The 14865-nt window shown below is 51.4% G+C and overlaps 1 protein-coding gene across 3 annotated transcripts in view; it reads left to right on the forward strand.

Moving 5' to 3' along the window:
- The first annotated feature begins 8781 nt into the window (after positions 1-8781).
- The window catches only part of SIN3A (SIN3 transcription regulator family member A), a 61819-nt gene continuing 55735 nt past the window's right edge, over positions 8782-14865 (forward strand). Inside the window, exon 1 of one of the 3 annotated variants that reach the window (XM_059912723.1) lies at positions 8782-8839. The gene's annotated coding sequence lies outside the window, so the exon portion shown is untranslated. Of the gene's footprint in view, positions 8840-10372; positions 10701-14865 lie in introns of those variants that run through there. The other 2 variants (XM_059912721.1, XM_059912722.1) reach the window with 2 other exon arrangements.

The raw sequence follows: 14865 nt of genomic DNA on the forward strand, positions 1-14865 counted from the left end.
GGAAGTCAAGGCTGTCACGTAGGAGATTTGGTGAACAAAGCAAGAGAACCCACAATCAAATGCTGGATTGCACAGTTGAGAACGTAAGATGAAGAAAGTGTGCAGGGGAGAGAGAATATTGTGGGTAACTCAGGCTTCTGCTTCTGATTTGACTGCTATTTTTTTCACTTAATTTACTCCCTCTAGGCTTAGTCCCTTCATTCTGCCCATCCCTGTTAGCTAGGATGGGACTCCTGAGGTGAAGGGTACCCCAGCATCCTCAGCCTGGGAGGTTCACCATTGTCAATCTCCATGTCACAATGTGCAGGTAAATGAAAAAATGCAACTGGTTCTTGGGAGACTGGACTATTTAGCATCATACCTTGAGGAAGATGGGACTCCTGCCCTTATGGTCTTCCCATCTCTAGAGACAACCAGACACATATGGAAACTCTCACAAATCAGACACCTGCAGGTTGGTGGGTCAGGAGGTATGGCCAAGTAGAAAAGCGTTCTTAGAGTGACTGAGCTCTTTGGTAGTTTTGAGATCTCACCACTCAACTCAAGCCAGGTCCTAGCTTTTGTAAAAGAAGGTGCTGTATTAGATGATCCTACTGCAGGCCCTTCAACTCTGAGGGTCTAGTTCTTTGCTGGATGGTGCAAATGCCTATAGAGGAACCATCAGACCCTCCTATGGTTGGGTCAGCTCCCACTTGAAATCCCCAGTTTTAGCTTGTTTTCAAAGTCTCCTCTTTCAAGGTGCAGCCACCTCCCTATTCCCTCAGTTCCCTTCCCACTTGGCCCCCAACTTGGTAAGCAGCAAGTCTCCCCTATTATCCCCACGCTATCCCATAGGCCTTTAAGGTTTCTGTGCTGTTACATGTGGGGCAGACAGAATGACTCAGAGCGGAGGAATGAACTAATCAAGCTACCAGAGCTCCCAACCGAGGTCTTAGGTTTGTCTCCAGCCTTGGTTACTACCAAGACTACTACCCCCAGACCATCATTAGCTAACCAAGGACAGGAGCTAAAAGCTCCACCAGTTTGGGAACTATATTTCCTCTTGGGAGATATTCACCCTATAGTTAACCATCACACAAACAGTTGTGAATATCAAGTGTTTTGGACTGCACTGCTCTTAACTGACCACAGAGAAGACTGGGTCTTTTCCACAAATAGAAATCTAGCACTCTCAGAAACCTGTTGCAGTGTTTAGCCTTCCTTCACCCCTCACCATAGCTTTCACAAAATCCTTTTTGTTTAAGCTAAATCTGGCGTTCTGCAGTCTTAAATGCTCTCATTTTTTTCTGGCTAAGGCCAACATGGACAAAACTAACTAAACCGGAAACCTAGAGTGTTGGATGGAGATGGGGAGCAGTGATCCCTTTTTGACAACTTAGGGTAATATGTTCCTGATACAGTTTTTAGGACTAAGGTGAAGGTGAAAGTAGGAAAGCAAGACATGAGTTGTGTAGAGAAGGTAGTCAAAAAAGGCACGGCGCCCTCTTCCCCACTCTAGGCTCACTTCTTTCTACCCCTCCCCCCTGCATCAGCACCTGGTTACTTCTCTAAGCTAATATAGTTATCTTAGCCTCAAGACTGGCCAGATGCACAGCTGAGTCTAGGTCACCCACTTTATCCTGTGAAGTCTGTTTTGCCTCCTTGACCTTTAATGAATACCTATTCTGTGGCCAGCAGCCAGTGGACGTATGGAGTATGATGTTCAGAGCAGATGCTAGGCTGGAGATATCAGTTGGGGACTTAGTTTAGATAGAAGCTAGGAGCCTTGGAAGTGGGTGAGAACAAAGACGAATGAAGAGAGCAAGAAGAGAGGAGAGACCCTTGGGAGCCACCAATATTTAGGGGAGGATGGAGGAAGAAAAACCTGGGAAAGATTCTGATTAATAGGCAGAGGTAACCAAGGTCAAGACTAGGCTGTGTTCTCACAGACTGGTGAGAGGTGGGGAGTAGCTGGGATGAATGAACAGGATTAATAAATGGAGGTTCACTAGTGATGTTGGGGCAGGGGCTGACAAGGAGGAGGCATGAGTGGGAGGTGAAGGAATAGAGACTGCAGTGCTTGGGGTTCACTTCAACCAAAGCAAGGCCCACCTTTATCTCTTACATGTTAGACCTCTGAATAAGATTTCATTTGAACAAAGGAACCTGCTGCCTTAAAAAAAAATCCTCAAACAACTGATATGCAGAAGAAAACACTTTGAAAGCATAAAGCTGGGTAAACTGGGAACATATTGTTACATTTGTTTTCTAGATTTGGGCTGAAGTGACCTAGAGGGGTAAATAATGCTAGGTGAGAGCAAAACATTTCAAGGCAGTGAACAACAGTCTTAAAACCCAATAAAAAAATTCCAAGCCTCCAGTCACTTAGAAATCAGAAATATGGCATATGTACAACATATAAACCAGTTGGTTGCCAGAGAAATGGAGTTTCTAATTTACACAGTGGAATTTTGGGGTTCTTTAAGCCTGTCCTGGTCTCCTCTCAAACTGGAACACCAGGGACTTTGCATTTGAAAGACCAGGAGAAGAGGGAGTGTCGACAAGATAAAGGAAGAAAGGGTCCTACAACATTTGAGTGCTAGGCATACTTTATTTTTAATTTCACAACAACCCACTGCAGTAGGTATTCTTTTTCTTAGTTTACAGATAAGGGAATTGAAAAGATAAATGACTTGCCAAAGACATCTAGCTAGGAAGTGGCTAAACTGGGATTCTGACCAATAGCTTGAGCTTTTCCCCTTGTACGTATAAAGCACTTTGGGTTGGAAGTGGGAAGCAAGCCTCAGATGCCCCTCACCTGGATATTCCCAAACTGGCAATGGTCTCCTTTAGCTGGCAGAGTTTCTGTCATCAGGGCACTGGCACTGACATCTTTTTGGCAGAGCCACTGAAGTGCAGGCCCTAAATATCTTTCAATCACCACCTACCATAAGCATCCTAAAGAACTGTGAGGGTGTGTGTATGTGATGCTTAGGAGGCAGGGTGTCAGAAGGTGTGATAGTTTTGAGTATATGTGGTTGTGAGTTGAGGATGCATGTATGTGACTGGGAGACAAATTGCTTCTTTGAGGATAATTTTTTTGGAAAGGGCCAGAAATCATTTAAAACTATCTGGGGACAAACTGCTCTCGGAGTCAGGGAGGGAAGGCATGTGGAGCAAGAGGGGAAGCTGTTTTTCTCCAGAAGTCCCAACTTGGATCATGGATCTTAATGTGTATAGAGACAGCATGTGGTGGAATGGACAAAGCTCAGGCAGACTCGCCTTGGCAACTTGGCTTGGGCAAGTCACTCTACTACTCTGAGCCTCAGTTTGCTCAACTACAAATACGAAAATCCCTAACTCACACAAAAGAGGACTCCTGGGAATCAGAACCTGGCTTCCCCATGTGACTTCTCCAAGGAAGGCCTTCACCCAGATCTATTCACTCTTTTGTCCTCACTGATAGGGTAGGGGAGAGGTGGGGTGGATGCAACCTTCAGTGAAGCTGGAAGGCCAATGTCTCCAAATCAAATTCTTAATTTCCCAGAGTCTGGGAGTGGCTGTGCTACGCAGGCATCAATGTACTGAGTCAGAAACAATCACTGGACGCCTTCTGAGGGGCTTTCTTGCCTGACCGCTGGGGGCACTGGGGGCTCAGAGGTGAATTAGATGGAGTTGCTTCCCTCGAGGAGCTCAGTCTAGGGAGCATTCAAGAGGGGATTTCCATCAGCGTGGTGCACTTAGGAGGGTCAGAAGTGTCAGCGAAGTCTGGTTCTCTGAGCAGGAGTAACTGTTCTGGTTGCAAATGCTCTATAAGTAACTTCCTTCAGCGTATACCCCCTGCAGTCCAGGCTTACAGTCAGATGCTTGGGCCTTTGGCCTCCACAGAAGTTCAGAGCCTCACTAGGTGTATTAAAGCGCATTTTTATCATCACATGTGATCCTCATAACGGTAAGGACTGCCATGTTAACTTGTACAGGACAGGAGGCTGAACCACAGGTAATAAGACTAAGTGCAAACCATAGGACTCAACTTCCAGACTAATGTTCTTTCTGCTCTACCCACTCTGCCTCATCTTACATTCACACAGTATCTGTTATGCCTTCATTTAGGGCAGAGCCTCTTGGGAAATAGAGCACAAATCTGAGATAGGGCTCCAGACATCAGAAGGTGTCTGTTCTGATATAGAAAAACTTGGTCTTCCCTCTAGGGAGCCCCCAGTCTGAGAATGAACCTCAACTTCCATGGCCCTGCTAGGTGCTGGGCCTCCCACTGAACACACACTCTTCACCTCCTGGTCTTTCCCCCTTTACACCCTTCAGTGATTCCATCAACCAAGCTGCCACCCAAATTCTAGTCCCTACTTCACCTGAGATGACCTACTTCCCTTCCCAAATCAGTATTTCTTCCCACCTGCCCTCTCTCCTTAGTAGCAAGCTTCCCTCCCCATCAGAGTCCCCCCCACCCCCATGGACTCTGAGGGAGGGAAGGGTCCTTAGAGCCTGTCTTTCTACCCCAGTTTTCACCCCTATTTCACAGGAGAGAAACAGGCCCATAGGGAGGAGGGGACTTGCCTAAGGATATAGTACTAAGTCACTGGCCACACTAAATCTGGAAGCCAGCTTACCAAACCACTAGCCTCAAGGCTCTTCTACCCCTTCATACACCAGGCCACTGACTCCTCCTTTCCCTCCATTACCCACACTGAATCAGTCACCCAGTCCTCTGGAGTCTTTCTCAAACACATCTCTCTGTTTTTATTCTTGCTTATCCATTGCCACTGCCCTAGTCAAGTCTTCATTACATCTCACCTGAACTGTTAGGACAGCCTAACTGGCAGCAGGCTCCCATTCTGCCCACAGGCCTTTAAGGCCCTTCACATTCTGCACACCCCACCTCATCCACACTAGCTTCCTTTACTGGATACCTCAATCAACAGATCTTTCCCACTCACTCGTCTTGTATTCTGGCCCCAGGCTCAGCTCTGTTGAGCACAGACATGTGGGGTAGCCTCCCCCACCCCTCCAAAACACTACAAATGATTCAGGGAAGCATCTGAGTCAGAGTTTTGACTTGAGGGCTGCTGAAGGTAGGGAAGGGTTTCTGGATTGGGGGGCTGGGAGAAAGAGAAGAAACCTCTTGGCTCCCTCCATCTACCCCTCCCACCAGAAGATGTACCTCTGTAGTCTCCAAACCCACTATTACAACAGCCATTCTGCCTCACCTTGCTGCCTGTAGGCACCCCTCATTCAACCCACCCTCAGAATCCATCCAGCTGCTGGGATGTTGAGCATCTTAAACCATAGTTCTGGGCCTGTGGTCCTGTGACCGGCCATGCTGCTTGCACATTCTGCAGTGCAAGTCTAAGAATGTTAACAAGGTAGTAAAGTCTTTTGCTCTTTGACTGCATCTTTCCAACCCTGAGTTTCATTACTACAGCCACACTTGCAATGGTTCTTAATGTTTCTTTGCATTTACCTCTTTGTGTCCTTTGCTGAGAATAACTTGCCCCTCCATTTCTACCTGAGTGCCACCTTCTCCATGAAGACTTCACCCAGTTTTCCTCAGCTAGAAAGAATCTCCCTGCTCTGAGCTTCTGTGGATGTCTAATTACATATACATTTTCCACCTTGCCTTAGCTCTTTCTGTAGCATCTCCTCAGCTAGGTCTGATGCCCTTGGAGGGTACATAGTGAGCATCTCATTCAGTCTCTGTAATCCCACCCAAGCAGCAGGTGCGGTATGAATGTGTCTGCCTCACCCCAGTAGGTGCTTAGGCAAATGCCTGTTGCCCCAACACAGGACTTCCAGCTTATACCGCTCATTTTTAGGCAGGCACTTAACAGAATGGGTCGGACACAGGTTACACAGACAGGGGCGTCGGGACATTCCAGCCAGTCGCTAGGGTATCCTTACCCGCCTCCCTCTGCCCAGCTCCAAATGGGGTGTGTGTATGAAGGAAGTGGGGGCCAGGTAGCCCCGCTAGCTCCTCCTCCGGGTCCACCCAGCGGATCTTTGAGTCCCAAGAGGTCTCCTAGTCCAAGGGCCTCAAGAAACTCGAAGCGGCGGTGCGGCAGAGATAGGGACCTCTGCCAGAGATGCGCCTCCCACTCACGACTAGTTTAATTAATTTGTTTATATTTTTTGGAGGGAGGGGGCGTTCAATGAAGGGGAAGAGGTGGAGCGAGGGGAGGAGGCGGGCCCAGTATGACTGACGCGAGCACCGGGGAGCCAATGGCCCGTGGGGGGCGTTCCCCCCCATTCAGTACTCCTCGCCTGGCTCGGAAGGTATGTTAAACAGCTGCTTTTAATTTGGTCTCCCCAATCTCGAGGGTTTGGGGGGCTTGTTTGCCGGCCGGTCGCTTTGGCCAGTCCGCCATGGTGTAGGCGCTGCGGGCCCTGGGACGGAACTAGGGGAGGCTCGGAGTCCGGCGGCCGAGGGAGCCGAGCGAGGGGCAGGCCAGGAAGGAGAGCTCTTGGCGCCGCCCGCTCACCAGTGTGCGTTTCCAAGCCGGGCCGGATCCGTGGGGAGGGGGTCGGCCCGGCCCGGGGTCGCCAGTGCGCTGGCCGTGCTGCCTAGTTTATTTCACCGAGCAGTCGGTTTCGGTAGGTTTGGGCGACGGACTGGGTAAGGGGCCGGCAGGAGGAGATCCCCCTCGCTCCTGCAATGCCTTAAAAAAATTATTGTAGAGAAGAAAAAAGGGGAGATTCCATACACCAACTGGAACCGGGCCCGGGCTGCGGCGCGCGGGCTCGGCAGGGGGCGGCGGCCTGAGCCAAGCCGGCCGGGCTCACTGAGCCCGCGGCGCCGGGAGTTGGTCGAGAGCTGGAGTTAGCGACCGAGACCGGGCCCGCGGCTTTCCCCGCTAACCACGCCGGCCGAGGGCGGCAGCGGCCCGAGGGTTTTGTTTCTGTCCGCAAACTTGTCGGAGAGGGCGGTGGGCGCGCTCCAAAGAGGCGCGGGCGCCTAGGGCCCGCGGTTGTTATGGACTCTGGGGGCGGGGGCAACGCCGGACTTGCGGGAGGGGCGGCCGGGGGCGGGGGAGGCCACCGGAAAGAGCACCAGCGCCTCGGCACTAGACCCATGCGCCGGTCTGGGCTCTCCGAACTCCCGGGCCGTGGCAGTAGAGCCAGCATTCGGCGCTGGAACCCGGCCTGGGGGTGTGGAAAACCTCCACGAACTCGGCGGCCGCGACCCGCGGCCCCAGCTGATCCCCTTGCAAACATGGAGCTGCCTCCTTCCCCGCCCACCCCAAGGCAGCGACGGTGGCTCCCTTCCCCTCCCCCGGCCGTGCTGTTTGCCCGCGGATGGGGCGGGGGTGGGGGCACGGGCGTGTGAGCGCGCCCACGAGGGGGTGGCCTGAAAGGGGCAGTGAAGGTCGGAAACTGGGAAAACAGTCTCCACGCTCGGAATCGGGAAAAGGAAATGCATCAGCCGGCGGGAGGGGCGCGGGGGGCGCGCCTGTCAGCCGGGATGGCGACCGTGGGCTGGGAGGCGGGGCGCCGGCGCGAACCGCCGAGGCCGGGCGGGGCGACGCCGGGAGAAGAGGCGCAGGGGCCCGGGCTCATGGAGCGCCGGGATACCACTGCCTCCACTCCCTGGCCTAGCCTGTTTACTATCTACTCCAGCGACGGCTTGTGCAACCGGCCCGGAGAGGAGCTGAGGGGCGGGGCCTTCCCCTCTCTCTTCCACCCATCTCGGGCTCCTCCAGAGGGCCCGCCTTCTCTTGTCTTCCACTGGCTGGGCGAAGCTCCCCTTTTTTCCTTCTCGGTTGTTGATTGGATGACATTCTCCCGAGCTCCGCCTATCGGAGGCCGGGCTGGAGTTTAAGTTGCTAAGATTTTTTTCCGTGAAGGGCGGAGGGAGGATTCCTGCGGCATACGCGAGGCGCAAGGGTCCCGCCCCTACTTCTGATTGGTGGGGTGGATGGTCCCGCCTCCTCCGGCGCAGAGAGCTTGGAGGGGGAAGTCCACCCCTGTTCCCCGCCCCCTCCCCTAGCGTGTGTGCGCGCTCAGCACATGTGTGAGGCCCGCCTAGCTCCTTCGAACGGTCCTCCCGCCCGGAAGTCCCGGGCTTGGAGCCCTTGGCAAGGGGGGCGGGGAGAGCCAAGAGGCACACAATGATTTCTCCAAGTCTCGAGATCTGGTAGCCTTTGCGATGAAGTTAGGGGTTGCCGGTGTACGGTGGCTTTGGGGGACTTAGCTCTCGGGGTTCTGCAAGGGTTGGGAGGAGGGTGTGGGGTCTATCCTTCCTCGCCAAGTACTAAAGTTCTGACCCCGCGGCCTGGCTTTTCCCGCGGCTCTCGACTTCCTGGAAATCGCCCTAGGCTTAAGCTTGAGAACGCTGCGGACGTTGGCAGAGTGTTTTCTTCCCAGCACAAGGCAGCCGCTGTCCTTACTTGGCTTTATCAAAAACTCTGAGCAACTTAGGATTGGCCTGGATGCCTTAGGCAAGACCCAGGGCAGCTCATCCCCTGTTGACAGAAAAGTCGAGGGCGGCCCAATTATGCTTGGGTTCCAAGTGGTTCTTGATGTCCAGGTGGGAGCGCCGTGTGGCACCCAGTCCAGGGAGCGGAGGACGGCCCAGATTTAAAATAGCCCTCGGTCAGTTCTGCATAATTACCTCTTCTTCGTAACCTCCTAGAGGTTTGGCCTGGGGATCTCGTTTGTTTCGTTGGTGTGACTTATTTTTTGAGCTCCGTCCTGGGGCAGGGCTTAGCTCCCGGCGAGGCTGCTCCCATCTGTCGGCTATTCATGGAGTTCACAGTTCGCTGCCTTGTCCTTGCAGCTTGGAGTCAGGCCCACCTGTTGCCAGCGCTCATTTCTTGTGGTCTCCGGCAGATTGCAGAGGGAGGACAAGGTAGGACCTAGGAGTGAGTTACCTGGGGCCTGCCTCTTGGATACTGACTCAGCTTTCTTGGGGGAGTAGCCTTTTTGCGGAAGAGAGCGGGAAAACTCTAGTCCCGCCCCCTCCCCTCCTGGCGCTCCGTGAGCGCCCCGCAAAGCAAGGCCAGCATCAGTTCGCCCTATTTAGTGAATAAATAAAAGCCACCTAGGTATCGCAAGCACTTTGTCTCTCTGTTCAAGGCCATATTACCTACACAGAGAGGGCCTAGGTACTGTCATTAACACTCGTTGGCCAAGGAGGAGGGAACAGTTCTTATTATTGTCCCCAACTCTGGAATTTTTATCATTTCTCTTAAGTGTGGCGTAGGATTCATTTATGCCGTGGCCTGTTTGGTCTCCTTCCTCAGTTCTTCGAGTCTGATGCCTCCAGTTCTGCTCTGGAGATCGCTAGTGCCTTACGCTTCACGCTCCGCCTTCCGGAGGCTTGCCAGGGCGTTGGCTCTTAGGGCCCTGCCCTCATTTTGGTTATCTCCGCCCTCTTAGGACTGCATATTCAGGTTTAGGGAGTGTCTGCGATAGAAGTATGCAGCCACCACTAGCTGCGGGCTGAACAACCCCTGGGACTATTCCTCGACTTTGGTCTCCAGCCCTTAATTCTGTATTCTATACTTACTGAAAGGAGCTGTCGGCTGCTCCGTATATTTGTGTTTACAAGGAGGCAGTGTGCGGAAATGTAAATTGTAGAGAACTGTATGGGAATGATGAGGTTCTCTTTATCATTTTTTGTAAGGGGGTCCTGCAGGGTGGCAATGCTGCTGCCTCTCCCTTTCAAATCCCAGGGCATCGAATTCCCGCTGCTGAGCTCCGCACCACCTCCTGTTTCAGGCCCTGGAACTCTCTGCGCTTCAGTCTCTAGTGTAAACATTCCACAAAAGGACTGCTAAGGTTCAGCCTCCTCGCGCAGGGCGGAGTCAGCTTCTTCCTAGACGGGCATCCTAGCCAATAGAGGCTCCTACCGGCGTCGAGATACCCAATCCGATGGTTGGGGGCGGGGCCTGGCCCGGCAGTGCGGTAGGAGGAGACTATCTCACGGACATTTTTACCCCACATCGGTTACTTACCTTCCTGGGGCAGCCAGAGAGATAGGGGTAGCCTTCCAATGCAATGACCGGCGAGGGCGGGAGCGGAGTTGTTGGGCCTGTAGCTGAGACGGCAAGGGGCGGGACATGTGGAGTCCTCCAATGAGACGTGAAGAGCTTCCCTGCTTCCTCCAATAGTGTTGCGGCTTGGGGGTGGGATTCAGCAATTCGTCTCCAATAGGCGGGGTAGAGTTAGGGAAGCTCCCCGCCAATAGGGGCGTGGAGAAGGTGAGCGGCTTTCCCCCCCCTCCCCTCCCAGCCGGGGGGGAAGGGGCGGGCAGTCGGCAGCCAGGGCGCAGCGATTGGCTAAACCTTTGACAGGCGGATAGTACGGCCTGTGCGGAGCGAAGTTGAGTCTTCCCTCTGCGGGGCGGGCCGGGTGAGTGGGCGGGATTTCCCGGGTAACAGAGAAGCGGCCGCGGCGGTAGAGGCGGCGGAGACGGTTTCTCCATCTTCCCCCCCTCCCCTTCCCCCCTTGGAGTTTCCCTCCCTCCCTCCCTCCCTCCTTCCCAGTCTGGGCACTGGGGCCTGTGACCGCTTCGTTAGCGGAGAGGAGGCTGCCAGTCCGCTTTGGCGGGCCTGTGCCCCGCGCGTTTCTCGGGGCCTCCCTGCTGAGCCTGAGGCTCATGCTGAGAGGGACACGCAGTGAGAGCGGCCGAAGCAGCTTTGCGGTGAGAGCACGCCGGGCCGGGTTCGGGGCAGGGAGCCTGGTGGCGGGTAACGCCGGACTCGAGGGTGTGTATTTTTTGGGGGGACTGACCTCCTCGGCTTCCCGTAGAGCAGGCGGGCGGGAGGCGTGTGGATGTGTGAGGGGGGTGGGGGGCGGAGCGGGGTAGCTCTCGGTGCGGGAGGGGGAGGAGAGCGTAGTCCCGGTGCGCGCGGAGGGGGCGGGCTCTCGCGCCGCCGCTCAGGGGCGGGGCCGGCGCGCGCGTGCAATTGTGGAGAAAGGGGCGGGGCTGGGCCCTGTGCGAAGTGCTGTTTGCGGTCGACCACCTCTCCTGTCTTCCCGGGTTGGGCGGGGCCTCGGCTGGGCGGCCTTGCAGTGGCCTGCTGGGGTGAGGGGACGGCCTGGGGGGTCTCCCGCTTGTGGCTTCGGGGCGCGGCAGGGAGGGGGCGTGAAGGCCGCCTTCCTCCGCCTTCCCGGGATCCGGTTGGCCTGAGGGGCAGTATGGAGCGGCTATGCCACTCCCCCTGGCCGTCCTCCCTCTTCCGCGGGTTTCCGCCTCCTTGGCAAGTGAGGCGGGGCTCGGGAAAGCCCGCTGTCCGGTCTGGCTGGGAGTCGCGGCGCTTAGATCTGCCCCGCCCTACGTCTCTTTTGGGTGGGAGGGGCCCCCAGACTGCAAACTGTGGAGATGTCAGGGCTTTCACTTGTGGCTCAGCCATGCCTTTTGCCTGGGGCACGAGGGTCAGGTGCCAGAGCTGTTGTCTCTGCTTTGCTTGGTGCAGCATGGATGGCACCATGCAGCCTGGAGAGTGGGATCGTGGTCCCCGCCCCTCCCCTCTCGGTTGTAATTATTGGGGCGAGGTGCTCAAGGTCCTTTCGTTGCAGTCTGCGGTCGAGTGCTGCTCGTGCTGAGACCGTGCTTCCACAGCGGTGATGGTGGGGGGAGGGGCAGAGACTCATCAGAGACTAGAAATGTGGCCGGGGACAACCTTTCCTGGAGTTCCCTTGATGTTGGGTTACCGTGGCTGTACGGGGCGGGGTTTCCTCTGAGCCAATGGGATGGTGGGTAGTTAGACTTCGCCACTATTTCGGTGCCTTAGAACTTCAAACCCAGTTAGCCAAGAAAAGGATGTGGAAACTCCTCTTCCCAAGGCTGAAATTCAGAAAAGGAAGGGTTGAATTTACATTATATTTAAAAAAATGATCTTTTATAAAAGATGGTGATTTTTTAAAAAACCTCAGACTTTGAATGAAATACTCCAATTTCTTCAGCTTCTGCATTTTTGAATGCTTTAATTGTACTGGTGGTTCTGTTATTTAATTTCTCAAATAAATAAGTTGCAATTTAGGTAGCTTCAGGTGTTCTTGAAAAGTCTGGTTGTTTTATGTAATGCTGTTAGAACATCTAGACCACTTTCTATTTATATTCTATAAAACACAGTTCTTGCCCTATTTTTTTTTTTTTACAGAGAGTAGGGTGAAATCGAGGACTAGTGTAGCCTTGTGTATGTGACTTACGTAGTGTTGCCCTCCAACCTGTACTGGGAAATTGCCTTAGGACATTTCAAGTTTAATGAACCAGTTTAATTGAGGGTTTTGCTCTGAGTGGAGACATTATCTTTTCTTAAGAGAAATTACTTGTGTTTTCGATATTTTTCATGAGAAATTAAGCAAGGAAAAAATATGTTTATTTATGCACTAATATCTGAGCAAGCCCTCTGGCTAATTAGCTGAACTGAAGTTAAATTCTAGATTTGTGCTTTGCTCAGTTGGGACTGAGAGCTTGGTGCCCTGTGCTATACTCATGTGAAGAGATTAAGTCTCACCTTCTTAGCTAAAGAAGTAGCAATGGCAACAGTAGCTTTTTAGTTTGGTTAATGGTGACTGTGGTAGAACTGGTGTGGAGACAGAAAACCTGGGTGTTTTTCCTGATGCTATAAACTGACAAAGTTTGTGAAAATAGTGGAGAATTTACCGTTGAGGAAAGTTTGGTCAACACATAGTTGTTCCTACCATTTGCAATGCTGTGTGCTGGGAAACATAAAAGATCTAATTCATACCCTTAAAGAATATGTTGGGACTTCCCTGGTGGTGCAGTGGTTAAGAATCTGCCTGCCAATGCAGGGAACACGGGTTTGATCCCTGGTCCGGGAAGACCCTACATGCTGTGGAGCAACTAAGCCCGTGCGCCACAACTACTGAAGCCCATGTGCCACAACTACTGAAACCCGCGAGCCACAACTACTGAGCCCGTGTGCCACAACTGCTGAAGCCTGCGTGTCTGGAGCCCGTGCTCCGCAACAAGAGAAGTCACCGCAATGAGAAGCCTGCGCACCACAGCTAGAGAAAGCCTGCATGCAGCAACAAAGACCCAACGCAACCAAAAATAAATAAATAAATAAATTTATTTATTTAAAAAAAAAAAAAAAAAGAATATGGTGTCTGTTGGCGAACCAGGGTCAGAAGTCCCACATAGGCTTTAAGAATTCAAATAAGAGCCTGGATATGCTGTATTAGGAAAGTTTTCATAAATGCTTTTTCTCTCTCCAAATATCAGTATCATATACTATAGTTTTGTCAGAGTCAGAGACCCTAGAGAGATTTGCATTTTGTAATTAGGAAGGTTTCACCTAAAGAGTAAAAAAAATTTTCTTTTTTTAAGGAAGGTGGTGTGTAGTAATTTGATAAAATTCCTGGCAAAGCATAGTCCTGTTTACATCTTAAGTGCAAACAGACAAGATACTGGAGAGCTATGCGAGGCAGATGTTAATGGCTGTGAATTTTAGTTGGAATTAAAAGATTATGTCCATGGCATTCAGTAATCTAGTGCAGTGCTTTCAAATGCTTTCTTACTCTTCTGGATAACTCCATCAACCAAAAGTTTGTTAAGCTTTATTTTCTGTAGATTCTTATATAGATGATGTTAAATGCTTTTTCAAACTACACCCTCTGTCTCCTTGAATGATAATAAGAGAACTTACATTTATGGAGCCCTTTACTACCCCTCAGGCACTGAGTTAAGTATTATGCATTTATTAATCTGTTTAATCTTCACTACAACCCTGTGTAGTGGGTACTATGAAATCTATGTTTTAAAGATGAGGAAACAGTGGGAAAGAGAAGTTTGACATATGCTAAGTGGCTAATCCAGAATTCGAACCCAGACATTCTGGTTCCAGAGTCCACGCTCTTAACGCTATACTTCAGCTGCCTCTGGTCTAAGGATAGTAAATGGAGAAGGAGCAGTGTGGGTTTTTTTTTTTTCTTTTTTCCACTTTTGGTAAAACATATATAACGTAAAATTTATGATTTTATCTATTTTTAAATGTACAATTCAGTGACATTAAGTACATACACATTGTTGTGCAGTCATCACCATCATCCACATTTTGTTTATCTATTCATGTGTCGATAGACGTTTGGGTCGTTTCCACTTCTTGGCTATTGTGAGTAATGCGGCTGTGAATATGGGTGTATAAAATATATCTTCAAGTACTTGCTTTGAATTCTTTTGGGTATATACCCAGAAGTGGAATTGCTAGGTCATATGGTAATTTTATGTTTAATTTTTGGAGGAAGCAGCAATGTGCTTTTTTTTTTTTTTTTTTAATATTTATTTATTTGGTTGCATTGGGTCTTAGTTGTGGCACGCAGGATCTTTGTTGCCGCATGAGGGATCTTAAGTTGTGGCATGCAAACTCTTAGTTGCGGCATGTGGGATCTAGTTCCCTGACCAGGGATCAAACCCAGGCCCCCTGCATTGGGAGTGTGGAGTCTCAGCCACTGGACCACCAGGGAAGTCCCCAGCAATGTGCTTTTGAAAGCACATTGGGGAAAAAGATTGGGATTCAGATTCTAAAGGTAAATTGAGTCAACATGCATTCTTTTTTCTTTCTTTTTTTAAATTTATTTATTTGGCTGTGTTGGGTCTTAGTTGCAGCACATGGGATCTTTCATTGTGGTGCGCAGGCTCCAGAGCACGTGGGCTCAGTAGTTGCAGCGCACGGGCTTATTTGCCCAGCGACATGTGGGATCTTAGTTCCCTGACCAGGGATTGAATCCGCATCTCCTGCATTGGAAGGCGGATTCTTAACCACTTGACCACCAGTGAAGTCCCTCAGCATGCATTCTTTTTTTTTTAAAATTTATTTAATTAATTAATTTATTTTTGGCTGCATTGGGTCTTCGTTGCTGTGCGCGGGCTTTCTCTAGTTGCGGCAGGCGGGGGCTACTCTT

Source organism: Balaenoptera ricei, chromosome 2, assembly GCF_028023285.1.
Source record: "Balaenoptera ricei isolate mBalRic1 chromosome 2, mBalRic1.hap2, whole genome shotgun sequence".
In the NCBI taxonomy this organism is placed as follows: domain Eukaryota; kingdom Metazoa; phylum Chordata; class Mammalia; order Artiodactyla; family Balaenopteridae; genus Balaenoptera; species Balaenoptera ricei.